At 41.7% G+C, this 20,347-nt stretch overlaps 1 pseudogene; it reads left to right on the forward strand.

Moving 5' to 3' along the window:
• The first annotated feature begins 6,136 nt into the window (after positions 1–6,136).
• Positions 6,137–7,251, forward strand: LOC117702341 (TD and POZ domain-containing protein 1-like; annotated as a pseudogene).
• The last annotated feature ends 13,096 nt before the right edge of the window (positions 7,252–20,347 follow it).

A 20,347-nucleotide genomic window follows, 5' to 3' on the forward strand; every position in this document is an offset into this window, starting at 1 on the left:
ATATACAATGTATATATCGTATGTGTATATAATGTATTTATAGTATACATGTATTATTTTCTACAACTACTACTACTACTATTACTACTACACACACACAATGTTTTATCATCTTGTCTGATCCAGGAGTTTACTGAAAATCAACATCCAAGACAGCTCCAGAGTTGCAACCCACATGCTCCAATCTACTCTCACAGACACAGATGCTTCAACTGGACCTGTTCCTTTTATCTAGAGATGGTTCCTCAGTCCCTGGATAGCAAGGAAACAGCCAACTCTCTATGATTGGACCAATGTGACAACCCACATTTTCTTGGTTTTCCAAAGACATGTCATTCCGAAATCAGCAAGAAGTAACTAAAGATCATGACAACTCTATTCTTGCTCCACAATTGTCTCTTTCTAGTTTTTCCTTTTCTTTTAAATTAATCAAAAATGAAGAACTGTTATCATTTTTTCTAGACTCTACCCAAAATTTATCTGGCAATAGCAAGGTACACCTGACTCACTATGAAAGTGGCTTTTTGCCCCTCTCCACTCTCTTATTCTCTTACTTTCCTACACTTTCTGACCACTTTCTTGCTATGTTCTCTTCCCCCTTGCCCATGCTTCTAAATGTGTTTCTGGACTGCCTCTTCTCTTCTTTTTCTTTCTATCCTCTCCTCTTCCTCTCTCTTTCTCTTAATTTTTCTATTCATCTGCCTCTACTACTTTCTCATTCATACTCAACTCCCCTTCCCATGCTCTAAATAAACTTTATACTATACAAAAGATATCTATCTCTACCTCTACCTCTACCTCTACCTCTACCTCTATCTACCTCTACCTCTACCTCTACCTCTACCTCTACCTCTACCTCTACCTCTACCTCTACCTCTACCTCTACCTCTACCTCTACCTCTATCTCTATGATACCAAACTGTATTATAAACTCTATTCTACACTGTGGCTGGTAGCACAGGGGGACTGGATGCCTCAGCCTGAACACTTCTGGGCACCCCTCTAATGCTTACTATACCTGGTTCTAACAAACATATTCTGGCTCTTTTTTCATGAAACACAACAGTTACGATTTCAAACTTTGGATGAGCTTGGAAAATACATTCACATTTCAAGTATATTTCAAGTATATTGTAGCGCCAGGGCTATACAGAGAAATCCTGTCTCAAAAACAAAACAAAACAACAAGAAAAAAACAAAACAACGAAAAAAAAAAGACAAATAAAAAACTTCACTTCCTATTACAATGGCCCAGTACACTCAGCTAATAACACTTAAGGATTTCTCTTGCCCAAAATTTCAAACTATTCCATATTTCTATTAAATAGGAGTTTCTTTTTTTTTTTTATTAGATCTTTCATTTACACTTCAGATACCATCCCCTTTCCCCATTCCCCCCCCCTTAGAAAACCCCTATCCCATGCCCCCCTTTTCCTTTTTGCATTTATACATTTTTTTAAGAAATGTTAATCATAGGCTTTATAAGTTTGGTATTGTTCAATCAGAGGTGTAACCCACTACCCAACCTAGCTATATCAACTATCTTTGACTGGTGGAGATACATGAACATCTGCTTCCCTGTCTCCCCCCTCTATCTCTCTTTCATCACCTAGCTTCTCCTCTCCTTCTTCTTCTCCTCTTCTTACTCCTTTTCTTCCTCTCAGTACTCCTCCCACCTTAGCTCCTCCTACACATCACCCTTCCTGTTAAAAGGAAACTTTTCTCTCAAAATACAATTAGAGCATAATTATGCCTATTTGTACCAGTGAGGTACAAGATAGTCCTAATACCCAGTCCATCCTTTTGTTGACTAACCAGCTCCTCTGTCATCTATCCTAACTAAAACACTTAGTTCTGAACCTGGCTTTTTCCTTGGCTTTAGGATGAATGTCAGCTGATGACCATACACTCAGATCTTTTCTCTCAAAGTAAATAGCTATAAGTTTTCAACCCCGTCAGAAATCCAGAATGACTGAGTTGACTATAATTGTGGGAAGTACAAAGCATAGCTTCTAAAACTTAGCCAATTTATAGAGACCTCTGAACATCTGGACACTCGCCCTACTTCAAAACGTTGGAGCATCTGTTCTTCTGCCTTCTGGCCCAGGATCATCTGACAGACCTTAGTGCTGCAGAATTATTAAGGGCTGATTACTCTGTCTAGGCAGATATAATCAGTCGACTATTCTGCAAGTGTGTCCTTTTCTGGACAGTAATTTGTCTGTAGAAGAAAGTGGCAATTCTTGCCTAGTGGCTGTCTCACCACAACTGGAGTAACTCCAAGGATGCTCAATTTCTTCTTAGAATTTAACATAGGAAGCTGTCCGGAGCAGACAGGTCTCTAATGAAAATGAACATTAATACTGAAATGTTTGTCATGTCAATTCTAAGGATTTCTGATGTTTTGAAAACCAGCTATCCATGTAAGGTAATCTGGACTGTTGCCTGTTAACTCCACTCAGCTATTTCTAAATAAAACATAGAGAACACCCTTATAATAAACTCCAAGTCATGAATTTGCTATAGTCCCTTAACTCACAGGCTGACCATCTCAAATCAGTTAAAAAAGTTAAAGAAGGACTGGGTCTAAGCTTTGTATTCCTAAGTGTGTTATACTGGTACAATGCCTATGAGAGTAACAATATTCATCTCACTCTTATATCACTAAGAAGCTCATGCCAATGAAAACCTTAAAATTTGTAAACAAAGTAAATTGGTGCCATTTAAGAATTTATATCTTCATCTTGATATTAATTATACAGATTTCTACTAATAGGTTATGGCTATGCAATAAACCCTAGCTAATCCTCTCTATTCCGACAAAACCTCTACTTTTCCCTAGGGAGACAGCCCAACATTTAGCACCTTAGTCCCCATGCCCAGGGAATAGGGGCGCTGACTCATCATTAGCTTCTTCAAGCTGATTATGGGCGTTGAGATATTAGAAGAGGAGTGGGGGGGAGAGCAAGTTGACAATCCTCTGATGCTGTGTCTTTGCTGCCTCCAGATGGAATTCCTGGACCTCAGAGTTTTGAGCAGGTCTGCCCAGCTTGCTTGTTGAGGAGATACACCAAGGCTGATCATTCTGCAATATACAATTCTCAAAACAAATTTTAGTATCAAGATAGTTTTTTTTTTTTAAAGAGGGCTGACATTTTATTAAGAATGTTGGTTCTAACCGCTTTTCTATTTTTCCCCTCTTTTATTGGATATAATATTTACATTTCAAATTTTATCCCCTTACCATATTTCCCCCACCACCCAGGAACCCCTTATCCCATCCCCCCTCCTCCTGCCTCTATGAAGGTGTTTACCCACCTACCCCCTGCCTCCCTCCCCACCCTCAGATCCCCCCCCCCCGTCAGTGCTCAGCCTTCAGGGTACCAATGATCTTGTCTCCCACCTATGCCCAACAGGGCCATCCTCCCCTACATATACAGCTGGAGTCATGTGTCTCTCCATATGTGCTCCTGGGCTGGTGGTTTAGACCCTGGGGAGCTCTGGCTGGTGGTATTGTTGCTCTCCTCACAGGGCCACCAGCCCTTACGGTTCACGGTTCCTTCAATTTACTCTCTAACTCCTCCATTGGGAACTTTGATCAGATTAATGGATAGCTGTGGGTATCTGTCTCTGGGTATGTTCGACTCTGAGAGACCTCTAAGGAGACAGCCTTATCAGGCTGCTGTCAGCTTTCCCATCCTGACATCCCTATCAGCGTCTATTTTTGGTGACTGCCCATGGAATGAATACCCAGACACAATGGTCTCCCTACAACCCCCCCTTCAGATTCTGACCCATACTTTGTCTCCATATTTGCTCCCTTGGTTATTTAGTTACTTAAATAGGAGTTTCAAAGGCCTATGAAACACAAGACCAGGATAACCACAAGAATCCACATTGAATTACTTATACTAGAGAGGAGTTTTTATTTATTTATTTATTTATTTGTTTGTTTGTTTGTTTGTTTGTTTTTTGTTTGTTTGTTTGTTTTTCCGATTTTTTTCGAGACACGGTTTCTCTATGGAGCCCTGGCTGTCCTGGAACTCACTCTATAGACCAGGCTGGCCTTGAACTCAGAAATCTGCCTGCCTCAGCCTCCCAAGTGCTAGGGTTAAAGGCATGCGCCACCACTGCCCAGCTAGAGAGGTGTTTTAAATCACCCAGCTAGAACTCAGAAAGAACTAGGAAAAAGTGAGCTTATTCAGATATAAGTCTCAGATGCTAATAAAATTCTAGGCCTAGAATAGATTTAACAAAGACTATAAGCTTCCTGGCCTAGGATGGTTGCCATGTGGAGAAACAAATCTTCAGAGATGACAATAAATACAGATTAATAATAGTTTTAGAATAAACACATTAGAAAGACAAGTGCTAGGTCATATTTGTCAGTAAGTCTGGTTAAGTCATCTTCAGTTGAGATACCAGTGTCTAGAAACTGTGAAAGATGTGATTCCAGTCTTTCAAGAACTCTGACCTGAGGCTGGAGTTCCTCCAACCGAGGTCTTAAAATAACTTGTTGAAAAGTCAGTGATACTAATAGTAGCAATAATTCTAAGGAAAAGTAAAAAATTAAAACCAATTGATTGATTTATCCTGAGGGATGAGCAGCATTGGAGCAGGACATGCAGGAGAACTGGGAGTGGCTGAGTTGATTGAATCACTATAGTTCTTTCCGTGTCTTGTAGACTGTAGGTCTAAGACATGAAGAACTGGAGAAATGAGAGATGTAGACAGAATCTTACACACCATTTTACCTAAGGTCAGTAATAACAAACTCTAATCTTTTGAGATTTCTTGAATATATGTCCAGCCCTTGAAAATGGAATACGTTCTCCCTTTTCAGAAGCTGCAGCTGAAGCATGCAGTCAAAGACTGAAAAGCACAGAACTCACCAGTGGAGAATGCAGTGTAAGAGGTATTGAGAACCTGAATCCTGCCAATTAAAGTGATGAACTGAGAAGCATTTAGGATATTCCAGAGTCATACCATTAAGTGGCTCTTAAAAAAAATTTCCAAGGAGGATTTTCTGAGGGGAAGTACTAGACCACCAACCAAATTGGGAGGAGTGAAAACAAGGTCTGTGGGTCTAAATGTAATAACACACAAGAAAAAAGAAAGCCCATTTCAGAGGCTCTGGGATCTGCTTCCCTGTCCACCATATAGGAGCTCTTCAACCTGTCCTCCATCTTGTGAACACTCAGATTTCTGACCAGTTAAGGGAAACACACATTCCCTGATCATGTTTATGGCAGGAATCAGTGTAAGACCAGCACAAGGGTAAGCAATAGCTGTGCAGAGATTGACATGATCCCTGTATTTATGAAACATTGACCCCAGTGTGCAAAGTATCCTGGTGATGGCTATTCTTCCTGTCTGTATTACCTGTGGACTTAAGTAATGTACAAAACTGGAGGGCTCATCTTTTAAATTTTTTTCTTTAAGTTGAAGTAGATAGATCCTGAGCAAATAGAGAAAAACACACACCTTTAATCTGACTCTTGTGGCAGGAAACACACACCTTTAATCCAGATCTTGAGACTAGAAGACACACCCTTAACTGGGCCACACCTTATGCTGGAGGCCTATAGAAGCACATAGATGAAGGAAGTTTGGTGTCTATCACTGCTCCCTCTCATCTTCCCAGCAAGCCCATTTCTTCACTGACATTAGGCCCGAATTCTTCAGAATTCCAGTATATACTGAAGAACTTCTGAGACTTCAAACCTCCTGGACTAAGTAAGTACTGGTTTTAGCCTTGTTATATTAGCTGGACCTCAGCCTGTATGTTATTCTTATAGATCCTCTTTCTATTTATAAAGAGAAATCATTCTGTACTTTCTCTACAGGACCCTGACAAATATAGCACACTTAAAATGAGAGTGTATAAAAATTTCCAAACTTACAAAGTTGTATAGAATAGCCAAAACTAGTTACCATTAACCTAAGATTCAATAAACACAAGCACACAGAGACCACACACAAATAACAGAGAGAGAGAGAGAAAGAGAAAGAGAGAGAGAGAGAGAGAGAGAGAGAGAGAGAGAGAGAGAGAGAGAGAGAGAAGACAGAGAGGAAGGGTAAATAACATATAGTTCTTTTCAGATCAACTTTAAAACCCAAACTACCTCCAGCAGAAATGTCAAGGGACTTGGAAGCCAAGAGCTGGGGCTCCACACAGACCAATGTTAAGAAATTCGGTTACAAATGGACCATTAGCAACTTTTCATTTTGCATGGGGGGAATTCTGAGAAACATCAGTAGCCCAGTGTTCTCATTGGAGGCCAGTGGCAAAGTGGCATTCTGTTTGAGAGTATATCCAAACGGGGTTGATGATGAAAGCAAAGATTACCTGTCAGTTTTCCTGGTGTTGGTCAGCTGTCCAAAGAGACCAGTTTGGGCAAAGTTCAAGTTCTGGATCATAAATTCCCAAGGAGAGAAATATCAATGTATGAAGAGCCCCAAGGTTGTAAGCTGTCTGCAATACCAACACAGGGGATTCAAAAAGTTCATTCTTCGAGATCAGATTCTCTCCAATCTGCATTGGCTTCTCCCTCAAGACCAGCTCACCCTCTGCTGCAAGGTGAGCATAGTAGGAGCTTTCTTTAGTATACCAAGACAGATCATGACACTTGCAATCAAGGATTCAAGGAACAGGTTGACAGATGACCTAGGGGAGCTATGGGAGAAATCTCTCTTCACAGACTGTTGCCTGTTGGTGGCTGGCCATGAATTCAGGGCTCACAAGGCCATCCTAGCAGCTTGTTCTCCAGTTTTAAGAGCCATGTTTGAACATGAAGTGAAGGAAAGCCTAAAGAACTGCGTTGAGATCCAAGACCTAGATCCCCAAGTCTTCAGGGAGATGATGGGCTTCATTTATGCAGGAAGGTGCCACAACTCCACAGCTACTCCATGGCCACTGGTGTGCTGGCAGCTGCTGACAAGTATGGCCTGGAGGGAGAGAGAGTGGGGATAAAGGGGAAGGTCCTGTGTGAGGATGCCCTCTACAGGAATCTGTCTATGGAGAATGCTGCAAACACTCTCATCCTAGCTGACCTCCACAGCACAGAGCAACTGAAGACTCAGGCCCTGGATTTCATTTCACTTCATGCTTCTGAGGTCTCTGAGACCTCAGGGTGGAAGTCAATGGTGGAGTAACATCCCCACTTGGTGGCTGAGGCATTCCACTTTCTGGCTTCTACACATTGTCCTTTCTTGGAGCCTAAAGTTCTCTCAGGAGCTACCAAGCTATGACCTACATCTCTCTTCCAACAGCAACAACCAGTGAGGTTACCATTGACTTCTGGTTAGAGAATGGTATTTCTTTTTTTTTTTTTTTCTGGTTTATTTTTTTTTCTTTTTAAATTTTTTTTATTAGATATTTTATTTACACTTCAGATGCCATCCCCTTTCCCCATTCCCCCCCACCCCCCTTAGGAAACCCCTATCCCAAGCCCCCTTTTCCTTTTTGCATTTATACATTTTTTTTAAATAATGTTAATCATAGGCTTTATAAGTTTGGAATTGTTCAATCAGAGGTATAACCCACTGACCAACCTAGATATAACAACTATCTTTGACTGGTGGAGATACTTGAACCTCTGCCTCCCTGTCTCCCCCCTCTTTCTCTCTTTCTTCACCTAGCTTCTCCTCTCTTTCTTCTTCTCCTCTTCTTACTCCTTTCCTTCCTCTCAGTACTCCTCCTACCTTAGCTCCTCCTACACATCACCTTTCCTGTTAAAATGAAACTTTTCTCTCAATATACAATTAGAACATAATTATGCCAATTTGTACCAGTGAGGTACAGGATAGTCCTAATACCCAGTCCATCCTTTTGTTGACTAACCAGCTCCTCTGTCATCTATTCTAACTAAAACATGTAGTTCTGAACCTGGCTTTGTTGCAGCCCGTACTGCCCGTTCCGGTCTGAGGGTCAGGGTCTAGCGAGAGAGAGAGAGTGGGGATAAAGGGGAAGAGACGCGAAGAATGGAGACAAGACAGAGATTCTGATCAAGTCTCGTTTATTGAAGGGAATTCTGAGCTATTTATAGGCTTTTGCCACGTGCCTTGTAGGCGCGTGGATACCATGTGCCTTGCAGGTGTTGATATGATGTAAGCCTTACAGGCGTCTATAGCGTGGACAGCACGTGCACCGCAATGCCTTGCAGGCGTGGACAGCACGTGCACTTCAATGCCTTGCAGGCGTGGATAGCACATGCACCTTATAAGCATGTATGGTGTAGATAGCACGTGGACAGCACGTGAACTGCATGTCTTGTAGGCGTGACTACCACGTGCACCTTGCAGCTGGGGCCAGTAAACAGCAACACAAAATATGTGGGATATCAGAGTGTGCTTTAGCTGTTGTAGGCTATTGAAAACCAAATCTTTCGTCAGGGTATATGGTTCCAGATGGCTGCAAAGTTGATCTAGCCGCTTTCTGCTAAAGTTGGCTCCCAACATGGCTTTAGGATGAATGTCAGCTGACGACCCTCCACTCAAGTCTTTTCTCTTAAGGTCAATAGCCTTATGTTTTCAACCCCATCAGAAATCCAGAATGACTGAGTTAACTATAATTGTGGGAGGCACAAATCATAGTTTCTAAAACTTAGCCAATTTATAGAGACCTCTGAACACCTGGACACTCGCTCTACTTCAAAACGTTGGAGCATCTGTTCTTCTGCCTTCTGGCCCAGGATCATCTGACAGACCTTAGTGCTGCAGAATTATTAAGGGCTGATTACTCTGTCTAGGCAGATATAATCAGTCGACTATTCTGCAAGTGTGTCCTTTTCTGGACAGTAATTTGTCTGTAGAAGGAAAGTGGCAGTTCTTGCCTAGTGGCTGTCTCACCACAACTGGAGTAACTCCAAGGATGCTCAATTTCTTCTTAGAATTCAATATAGGAAGCTGTCTGGAGCAGACAGGTCTCTAATGAAAATGAACATTAATACTGAAATGTTTGTCATGTCAATTCTAAGGATTTCTGATGTTTTGAAAACCAGCTATCCATGTAAGGTAATCTGGACTGTTGCCTGTTAACTCCACTCAGCTATTTCTAAATAAAACATAGAGAACACCCTTATAATAAACTCCAAGTCATGAATTTGCTATAGTCCCTTAACTCACAGGCTGACCATCTCAAATCAGTTAAAAAAGTTAAAGAAGGACTGGGTCTAAGCTTTGTATTCCTAAATGTGTTATACTGGTACAATGCCTATGGGAGTAACAATATTCATCTCACTCTTATATCACTAAGAAGCTCATGCCAATGAAAACCTTAAAGTTTGTAAACAAAGTAAATTGGTGCCATTTAAGAATTTATATCTTCATCTTGATATTAATTATACAGATTTCTACTAATAGGTTATGGCTATGCAATAAACCCTAGCTAATCCTCTCTATTCCGACAAAACCTCTACTTTTCCCTAGAGAGACAGCCCAATATTTACCACCTTAGTCCCCAAGCCCAGGGAATAGGGGTGCTGACTCATCATTAGCTTCTTCAAGCTGATTATGGGCGTTGAGATATTAGAAGAGGAGTTGGGGGGGGGGGGGCGGAGAGCAAGTTGACAATCCTCTGATGCTGTGTCTTTGCTGCCTCCAGATGGAATTCCTGGACCTCAGAGGTTTGAGCAGGTCTGCCCAGCTTGCTTGTTGAGTAGATACACCAAGGCTGATCATTCTGCAATATACAATTCTCAAAGCAACTTTTAGTATCAAGATAGTTTTTTTTTTTTAAGAGGGCTGACATTTTATTAAGAATGTTGGTTCTAACCACTTTTCTATTTTTTCCCCTCTTTTATTGGATATAATATTTACATTTCAAATTTTATCCCCTTACCATATTTCCCCCACCACCCAGGAACCCCTTATCCCATCCCCCCTCCTCCTGCCTCTGTGAAGGTGTTTACCCAGCTACTCCCAGCCCCCCTCCCCCCCTCAGATTCCCCCCCCTCTGTGCTCAGCCTTCAGGGTACCAACGATCTTGTCTCCCACCTATGCCCAACAGGGCCATCCTCCCCTACATATACAGCTGGAGTCATGTGTCTCTCCATATGTGCTCCTAGGCTGGTGGTTTAGACCCTGGGGAGCTCTGGCTGGTTGGTATTGTTGCTCTCCTCACAGGGCCACCAGCCCTTAAGGTTCCTTCAATTTACTCTCTAACTCCTCCATTGGGAACCTTTGATCAGATTAATGGATAGCTGTGGGTATCTGTCTCTGGGTATGTCCGACTCTGGGGGACCTCTAAGGAGACAGCCTTATCAGGCTGCTGTCAGCTTTCCCATCCTGACATCCCTATCAGCGTCTATTTTTGGTGACTGCCCATGGAATGAATACCCAGATGGAATGGTCTCCCTACAACACCCCCTTCAGCTTCTGTCCCACACTTTGTCTCCATATTTGCTCCCTTGGGTATTTAGTTACTCCTTCTAAGAAAGACCTAGGCATCCTTACTTGTTCTTTCTTCTTCATGAGCTTCATGTCGTCTGGTAGTTGAATCTTTGTTGTTTCAGATTTTTGGGCTAATCTCCGCTTATCAGTGAGTAAATACCATGTGTGTTCTTTTGTGATTGGGTTACCTCACTCAGGATGATATTTTCTAGTTCCATCCATTTACCTAAGAATTTCCCAAATTCATTATTTTTAATAGCTGAGTAATATTCCATTGTGTAAATGTACCACATTTTTTGTATCCATTCCTCTGTTGAAGGGCATCTGGGTTCTTTCCAGCTTCTGGCTATTATAAATAAGGCTGCTATGAACATAGTGGAGCATATGTCTTTGTTATTTGTTGGGGCATTTTCTGGGTATATGCCCAGGAGTGGTATAGATGGGTCCTCAGGTAGTGCTATATCCAATTTTCTGAGGAACTGCCAGACTGACTTCCAAAGTGGTTGTACCAGCTTGCAATCCCACCAACAATGCAGGAGTGTTCCTCTTTCTTCACATCCTCGACAGCATCTACTATCACCTGAGTTTTTGATCTTAGCCATTCTGACTGGTGTGAGGTGGTATCTCAGTGTTGTTTTGATTTGCATTTCCCTGATGACTAAGGATGTTGAACATTTCTTAAGGTGCTTCTCAGCCATTCGAGTTTCCTCAGTTGAGAATTCTTTGTTTAGCTCTGTACCCCATTTTTTAATGGGGTTATTTTGTTGTTTGGTGTCTAATTTCTTGAGTTCTTTGAAAATATTCGATATTAGCCCCCTATCGGATGTAGGATTGGTAATGATCTTTTCCCAATCTGTTGGTTGCCGTTTTGTCATGTTGACAGTGTCCTTTGCCTTGCAGAAGCTTTGCAATTTGATGAGGTCCCATTTGTCGATTCTTGATCTTAGAGCATAAGCCATTGGTGTTCTGTTCAGGAACTTTTCCCCTGTGCCTAGGTATTCGAGGGTCTTCCCCAACTTCTCTTCTAATAGTTTCAGTGTATCTGGCTTTATGTGAAGGTCCTTTATCCACTTGGAGTTGAGCTTTGTGCAGGGGGATAAGAATGGATTAATTTGCATTCTTCTACATGTTGACCTCCAGTTGAGCCAGCACCACTTGTAGAAAATGCTGTCCTTTTTCCACTGGATGGATTTAGCTCCCTTGTCAAAGATCAAGTGACCATAGGTGTGCGGGTTCATTTCTGGGTCTTCAATTCTATTCCATTGATCATCCTGTCTGTCTCTGTACCAATACCATGCAGTTTTTATCACTACTGCTCTGTAGTACAGTTTGAGGTCCGGAATGGTGAATCCCCCAGAGGTTCTTTTATTGTTGAGAATAGTTCTTGCTATCCTAGGTTTTTTGTTATTCCAAATGAATTTGTAAATTGCCCTTTCTATCTCTATGAAGAATTGATTTGGAATTTTGATGGGTATTGCATTGAATTTGTAGATTGCTTTTGGCAGGATAGCCATTTTTACTAAGTTAATCCTGCCAATCCAGGAGCATGGGAGATCTTTCCATCTTCTGAGATCTTCTTCAATTTCTTTCTTCAGAGACTTGAAGTTCTTGTCCTACAGATCTTTCACTTGCTTTGTTAGATTCACTCCAAGATAATTTATTTTATTTGTGGCTATTGTGAAGGGTGTCATTTCCCTAATTTCTTTCTCTGCCTGTTTATCCTTTGAATAGAGGAAGGCTACTGATTTGTTTGAGTTGATTTTATATCCAGCCACATTGCTAAAGTTGTTTATCAGGCTTAGGAGTTCTCTGGTGGAAGTTTTAGGTTCACTTAAGTATACTATCATATCATCTGCAAATAGTGAAATTTTGACTTCTTCCTTTCCTATCTGTATCCCTTTGACTTCCTTTTGTTGTCTAATTGCTCTGGCTAAGACTTCCAGTACTATATTGAATAGGTATGGTGAGAGTGGGCAGCCTTGCCTAGTCCCTGATCTTAGTGGGATTGCTTCAAGTTTCTCTCCATTTAGTTTGATGTTGGCTACTGGCTTGCTGTATATTGCTTTTACTATGTTTAGATATGGGCCTTGAATTCCTGATCTTTCCAAGACTTTTAACATGAAGGGATGTTGAATTTTGTCAAATGATTTCTCAGCATCCAGTGAGATGACCATGTGGTTTTTCTCTTTGAGTTTATTTATGTAGTGGATTACATTGATTGATTTCCGAATATTGAACCATCCCTGCATTCCTGGGATAAAGCCTACTTGATCTTGATGGATAATTGTTTTGATGTGTTGTTGGATTTGGTTTGCGAGAATTTTATTGAGTATTTTTGCATCAATATTCATAAGAGAGATTGGTCTGTAGTTCTCTTTCTTTGTTGGGTCTTTCTGTGGTTTAGGTATGAGTGTAATGGTAGCTTCATAGAATGAATTGGGTAGTGTTCCTTCTGTTTCTATTCGATGGAATAACTTGAAGAGGATTGGTATTAGGTCTTCCTTGAAGGTCTGAAAGAATTCTGCACTGAAACCATCTGGCCCCAGACATTTTTTGGTGGGAAGATTTTTAATGACTTTGTCTATTTCTTTACGCATTATGGGACTGTTTAGGTGGTTTATCTGCTCCTCGTTTAACTTTGGTACCTGGTATCTATCTAGAAAATTGTCCATTTCCTCCAGATTTTCCAATTTTGTTGAGTATAGGCCTTTGTAGTAGGATCTGATAATTTTTTTAATTTCTTCTGTTTCTGTTGTTATGTCTCCCTTTTCAGTTCTGATTTTATTAATTTGAATGCTGTCTCTGCGCCCTTTGGTTAGTCTGGCTAAGGGTTTGTCTATCTTGTTGATTTTCTCAAAGAACCAGCTCCTGGTTTTGTTGATATTTTGTATAGTTCTTTTTGTTTTGACTTGGTTGATTTCAGCCCTGAGTTTGATTATTTCCTGCCATCTACTCCTCTTGGGTCTACTAGCTTCTTTTTGTTCTAATGCTTTCAGGTTTGCTGTCAAGTTGTTAATGTATGCTCTTTCCACTTTCTTTTTGTGAGCACTTAGAGCTATGATTTTTCCTCTTAGTACTGCTTTCAATGAGTCCCACATGTTTTGATATGATGTGTCCTCATTTTCATTTAGATCTAAAAAGTCTTTAATTTCTTTCTTAATTTCTTCCTTGACCAAGTCATCATTGAGTAGAGCATTGTTCAGTTGCCAAGTGTATGTGGGCTTTCTGTTGTTTTTGTCTATGTCAAAGACAAGTCTTAACCCATGGTGGTCTGATAAGGTACTAGGGATTATTTCAATCTTTTTGTACCTGTTGAGGCCTGTTTTGTGACCAATTATATGGTCTATTTTGGAGAAGGTACCATGAGGTGCTGAGAAGAAGGTATATTCTTTTTTTTTTAGGATGAAATGTTCTATAGATGTCAGTTAGGTCCAATTGGTTCATAACTTCTGTTAGTTTCATTGTGTCTCGATTTAGTTTCTGTTTCCATGATCTGTCCATAGCTGAGAGTGGGGTGTTGAAATCTCCCACTATTATTGTGTGAGGTGCACTGTATGCTTTAAGCTTTAGTAAAGTGTCTTTTATATATGTGGGTGCCCTTACATTTGGGGCATAGATGTTGAGAATTGCGAGTTCCTCTTGGTACATTTTTCCTTTGATGAATATGAAGTGTCCTTCTTTATCTTTTTTGATTACTTCTGGTTGAAAGCTGATTTTATTTGATATTAGAATCGCTACTCCAGCTTGTTTCTTGGGACCATTTGCTTGGAAGATTGTTTTCCAACCTTTTACTCTGAGGTAGTGTCTGTCCTTTCCACAGAGGTGCGTTTCCTGAATGCAGCAAAATGTTGGGTCCTGTTTACGTATCCAGTCTGATAGTCTATGTCTTTTTACTGGAGAATTGAGTCCATTGATATTAAGAGATATTAAGGAAAATGAGTGTTGTTTCCTGTTATTTTTGTTATTGGCAGTGGAGATATGTTTGTGTAGCTACCTTCTTTTACGGTTTTTAGAAGATTACTTTCCTGCTTTTTCTAGGTTGTAGTTTCCCTCCTTGTTTTGGAGTTTTCCACCAATTATCCTTTGAAGTGCTGGGTTTGTGTTGAGATACTGTGTAAATTTGGATTTGTCATGGAATATTTTGGTTTCTCCATCAATAATGATTGAAAGTTTTGCTGGGTATAGTAGTCTGGGCTGGGATTTGTGTTCTTTTAGGGTCTGTATGATATTGGTCCAGGATCTTCTGGCTTTTATGGTCTCTGGTGAGAAGTCTGGTGTAATTCTTATAGGTCTGCCTTTATGTTACTTTGCCTTTTTCCCTTACTGCTTTTAGTATTTTTTCTTTGTTTTGTACATTTGATGTTTTGACTATTATGTGGCGGGAAGTATTTCTTTTCTGGTCTAAACTATTTGGAGTTCTGTAAGCTTCTTGTATATTTATGGACATCTCTTTCTTTAGGTTAGGGAAGTTTTCCTCTATAATTTTGTTGAGGATATTTACTGGTCCTTTAAGTTGGGAGTCTTCCCCCTCATCTATTCCTATTATCCTTAGGTTTGGCCTTCTCATTGTGTCTTGGATTTCTTGTATATTTTGGGTTAGTAGCTTTTTGTATTTTGCATTTTCTTTGACAGTTGTGTCAATGTTTTCCATGGTATCTTCTGCACATGAGATTCTCTCTTCCATCTCCTGTATTCTGTTGGTAATACTTGTGTCTATGACTCCTGATCGTTTTTTTTAAGTTTTCTATCTCCAGGGTATTCTCCCTTTGTGATTTCTTTATTGTTTCTACTTCCATTTTTAGCTCCTGCATGGTTTTGTTTAATTCCTTCTCCCGTTTGGTTGCATTTTCTTGCAATTCCTTAAGGGATTTTTGTGTTTCCTCTTTAAGGGTTTCTATCTGTTCTTTGAGAGTGTTATTTATGTCTTTCTTAAAGTTCTCTATCATCATCATGAGAAGTGATTTTAATTCTGAATCCTGCTTTTCTGGAGTGATGGGGTGTTCAGGGCTTGCTATGATGGGGGAACTGGGTTCTGATGATGCCATGTAACTTTGGTTTCTGTTGCTTACGTTCTTGCGCCTGCCTTTTGCCATCTGGTTAAATCTAGTGCTACCTGTGCTTCTGTCTCTGATTGTAGCCTGCCTTTCTAGTTGTCTCGCTTGTGTTTGGTCTTCTAGGGGTCCAGATGTCTCTGTGATTTTTTTCCAGCTGCACTGATTAGGGTGGTATCTCTAGGATGCCTCAGGATATGGTGCCTCCAAAGTAGCAGTCCAGCTATTTGTCTGCTGTTCTGGGTGCAGTGTCTCCTCTTGGATATCTCAGGATATGTTGTTTGACACTCTGAGTTCAGTTGTTCCTCTGTGGCTCTGGGTTGAATGGACCTTCCAGTATGTCTCAGGCAGAATCCGGGGTCCACACAACTGCAGACCTGGCAGAGGTCTGGTCTAGGCCTCAGACCCGGGAGATGGGCCGAAGGGGGGTGCTGGCCGGCAGGGGCGGGGTGGGGTGGTATCTGCTGGATTCTGAGCACTCAGGGCACCCAACTATGAGTTCACGGTAGTATGTGGGTTTTCCTACCTAAAGCTGGTTGTGGGATCTGTGGAGCCCCCAGAATGTGTCTGGCAGCAGTAACCGGGGTGCACTCACCAACAGGCCTCAGACCGGAAGAGGGGCACGCGGCGGCAGGGGCGTGCTAGCACTGGCTATGGGTTCTATGAATCCCCCAGAATGTGTCTGGCGGAATCCGGGGTACACTCAACAGCCAGCCTGGCAGAGGTCCGGCCCAGCGAGAATGGTATTTCAAGAGCATTTACAGTGAATCTGGGGAAAGGCAGTATGGTGGCTTGGGATTTGAAACAGCTGTAATATGTTAGACTGGCCGGTGGGAGAAGTGTAGCACTGCTGTCTGGGATATTCTACTGGACATCCACCCTGTTGATGTTCTTGTTTGGTTTTTGTCTGATGTCTTGGAAACTGGGATTTAATTTAGGTGCTGGCCCTAAGCAAAGCCCAACTGGATTTCTCTGGAGAAACATGTCTGCATTGGACTGAGAAGAAGAGATGACTGGGGCCAGAGGAAAGGAGAACTCCAACATGAGTGTTTACTCATCAGAGAAGAAAAAACAATGAAGACTTTTTTTTAAAGACCCGGTTTGTGGGAACTCAGCTTCAAAACAATTACTGCTCTCTCAAAGGACTCTAAGTAACAAGCACACACAGGGGAGTTTTCAACCACCTGTAAGTGGTGATTCAGAGGATCTGAGGCTGTCTTCTGGTCCCTATGGCCACAAACAACTCTGTAGACAAAACCTGATCCTAATAAAATATAATTTGAATAAAACTTTTGAAATCAGCCTGTGCTTTCCAAAGATGTTTATGTTCAGAGTAGTCCCATGTAATCCAATCAGCCAAGCTCAGCTGTGGATGTTTGTGCAGCCCACTCACTGTCCTTCCAGTATTAGAAACACTTGGGCTTTTTTCTACAAATTTAATGTTGGCAAATGAGAACTCCACCATCATGCTCTTATGACAACTGAGAAGAGTAGGCCAAAGTTGGGGGTGGGGGATCCTACTCCTTCTGGGAGAGAAGTGTTTGTGGTTCAATGCATGCAAAAATCTTTTATGTATTTTTATATTAGTAGGTATTGATTCATTATAGATTCATACTTGACCAGTGGTTCTATAACTTTCTAATGCTGTGCCCCCTTAATACCGTTCTCCATGTTGTGGCCAATGAATCATTAAATTTCTCTGTGGTTACTTCGTAACTGTAATGTTGCTACTGTTAGGAATCATGCTGTAAATAGCTTATATTCTTCCCATATCCTGTGGATCCCACAGATCTTTCCCTTCTAACCTCCCTCCCCCCACTCTGTGCTCTGTCACAGCCTTCAAGCCAGGACTGCACCTTCCTAACACCTATCACAAGTGCTACTCTTTCTATGGTATCAGAAGGCTAAAGGCAGATCCACACCTCTCTCTTTGCTCCCCCACTTACTATTTCCCCATTCTCATTTCCAGCTCTATAGCAGGAGATCTGCTGTGCTTTTGTTTCCTGTAATGCACCAATGCTAATGGATCATAGACACTTCTCCCCCAACATTCCTTACCCCAACTCAGCCCATTACCCAGCCTCCATCCCCAGCAGCCATTCCTTTCTCCCTGCCTACATCTGCTGTGAGTCCCACACACAATTCATTTTTAAGCTCCCTCCTCTTAACTCCTTGATGAATTTGAGGCCCCAACTCCAGAATGTACTCACTAATACCTCACGGACAAATCCTGACAGGAGAGAATAGAAATTGTCTGTATATTGTAATAATTATTTAAAAGGGACTGCTGGACAAGCCGACTGTCTAGGCTGGGGAGCCTCTGCCTAGCTCAACCACGTGGCCCGAGGCCACATGTGTGCCACAGCTAGAAACAGCCAGCCAGAAACACCAGCTCTGCCACCCACAAGATGCCAGCATGGGAGATGGATCTGCCAATCTTCCACATTGTCTCTACAAGGCTGGGCATTGCCCAGACCTTCCCACCATCCATGCTGGCCCAGTAAGAAGATGAGCCTCTAATGCTTAAATTATCCAAAGGCTTTATATATTTGGTAATGATCAATAACAAGGTGCCCATACAATCAGAGGTGTAACCCAAAACCCAACCTAGGTATACCAACTACCTTTGACTGCTACAGACAAGTAAACATCAGCCTCCTTGTCTCCCTCTCTTGTTCTGTCTCTCCTAGCTCCTCCTCTTCCTTCTCCTCTTTCTCTCCTTCCTCCCTCTCTTCCTCTCTTTACTCCTCCCACCTTAGCTCCTCCTACACCTATAGATCTTCCCCAATCCTTCAGCTTCTGTAGAACCACAAGTACCAGTCTAGTCCTCAATTTTATTGCAAACCTTTTGTGTGACCTGCTTTCACTGTCTCCTTGAATTCCAAGGAGACAAAATAAGCAGATTCTGGTGCAATCTTCTCCCTCCTGTGAACCCCATCATACTTCTAACCTATCCCCATTCCTATGTGTCACCTCCCTATACCCAGAAACATTGAACCCCCAGTGGCCAGAACTATGCAAAGAAAAGTTCCTGCCTGACAGCAGTGATGACTGTTCTCAATTGTCAACTTGACAATGTCTGGAATGAACTACAATCCACATTTAGAAAGTTCTTGTAAAGAGAGGTTTTGATCCAGTCCTAGCATTGCATGCCTTTAATCTCAGCATTCAGGACAAAGAGGCATTCAGAACTATGATTTCAAGGTCATTTTACAAAACAATTTTTAAGCCAGCTAATATAGGCAGTGAAAGATGTAATAGAACCAAGAGGTTATTTTCCAGACCCAGTAAGCAGCAGCAGTGGGCAGCTTGGGCTTGCCCCTCTAGGTTATTGTTGCCTTTTGATCAAAATATAGAGCTGTTGGCTCTTCCAGCACCAAGCCTGCCCGCATGATGACGTAATTCTTACCATGATGATACTAGACTGAACCTCCAAAATGGCAAGCCAGCTCCAGCTAAATGTTTTTCTGTATAAGAGTTGCTTTGGTCGTGATTTCTCTTCACAGCCATCAAACTCTAACTAAGTCAACATAAAACAATCACATTCTTCACAAATCCAGAAAGGAAACCTGTTGCAAACCATTCTGCCTCAGGCTTGAGGGCCACTATGTTAAGGCTCACACTGCCTGGCTTGGGGGCCACTGTGTCCCGGCCTGAGTTGCTGCTCTGGTCCATAGGTCACAGTCTAGCAAGAGAGAAATTGGGGATGGAGGGGCAAGAGACACAAAGAACGGAGACAAGACAGGATATATGTTCAAGTCCCTAGTCTTCAGTCTCTTTATTGAATGGAAATCCTGGGTATTTATATGCTTTGCCACATGCATTGTAGGTTTGGATACCACGAGCATCTTGCAGGCATGGATATCACCTGCACCTTGCAGCTGGAGTCACTAAACAGCAAAACAAGATATGTGGCATAAACAAGATGTTTATCAGAGTGTGCTCAGCTGTTGTAGGATGTTGAAAAACAAGTCTCTTATCGTGGCATATGGCTGAAGATGGCTCCAAAGATGATAGCCACTTTCTGCTAGGAGTTGGCTCCCAACAGAAACCAAAGACAAGGAACAGAACTGCTACCCAACACAGACAAATAGACACAGGAAAGAAGAAAGCCACATTCAGACGGTTGGGGCTCTGCTTCCTGCCCACCATACAGGAGCTCTTCCACTTGCCCTCCTTTTTGTGAACACTCTGACTTCTGACAAGTTAAAGAAAACACCATTTCCCTGATCGTGTTTATGGCAGGAATCAGTGTAAGACCAGCACAAGGGTAAACAATAGCTGTGTAGAGATTGACATGATCCCTTGATTTATGAAAGATTGACAACAGTATACAAAGCACACTGGGGATGACTATTCCTATTTCCATCTGGATTACCTCTGGAATTCAGTAACATCCAAAGCAGGAAGGCATAACTTTTAATTTTTTTTTCTTAAGTAGATGGGGATAGACCCAGTTCAAATACACACCTTTAGGTAGAAAAACACACACAATCAATCTGACTCTTGAGGCAGAAAAACACACACCTTTAATCCAGATCTTGAGATTAGAAGACACACCTGCAACTGAGCCACACCTTCTGCTCTAGGCCTATATAAGCACATGGAAGAAGGAAGCTCTTCCTCTTTGCCTGTTTGCTCTCGTCTTACTAGCAAGCCCATTTCTTCACTGGCATTGGAGCCTGCTTCTTCAGAATTCCAGCATATACTGAAGAACATCTAAGACTTCAAACCTTGTAGACTAAGTAAGTACTGGCTTTAGCCATTTTTGGATTAACTGGACCTTAGACTATAATTCATTCTCTTATATTCTCTATCTACTGATATACAGAAATTCATTCTGTATGTTCAATACAGGACCATTGTTGAGAGCCATACTGCCTGGCTTTGTGGGCCAAAATGTT

This window comes from Arvicanthis niloticus, unplaced genomic scaffold (genome assembly GCF_011762505.2).
Source record: "Arvicanthis niloticus isolate mArvNil1 unplaced genomic scaffold, mArvNil1.pat.X pat_scaffold_70_arrow_ctg1, whole genome shotgun sequence".
Classification (NCBI taxonomy): domain Eukaryota; kingdom Metazoa; phylum Chordata; class Mammalia; order Rodentia; family Muridae; genus Arvicanthis; species Arvicanthis niloticus.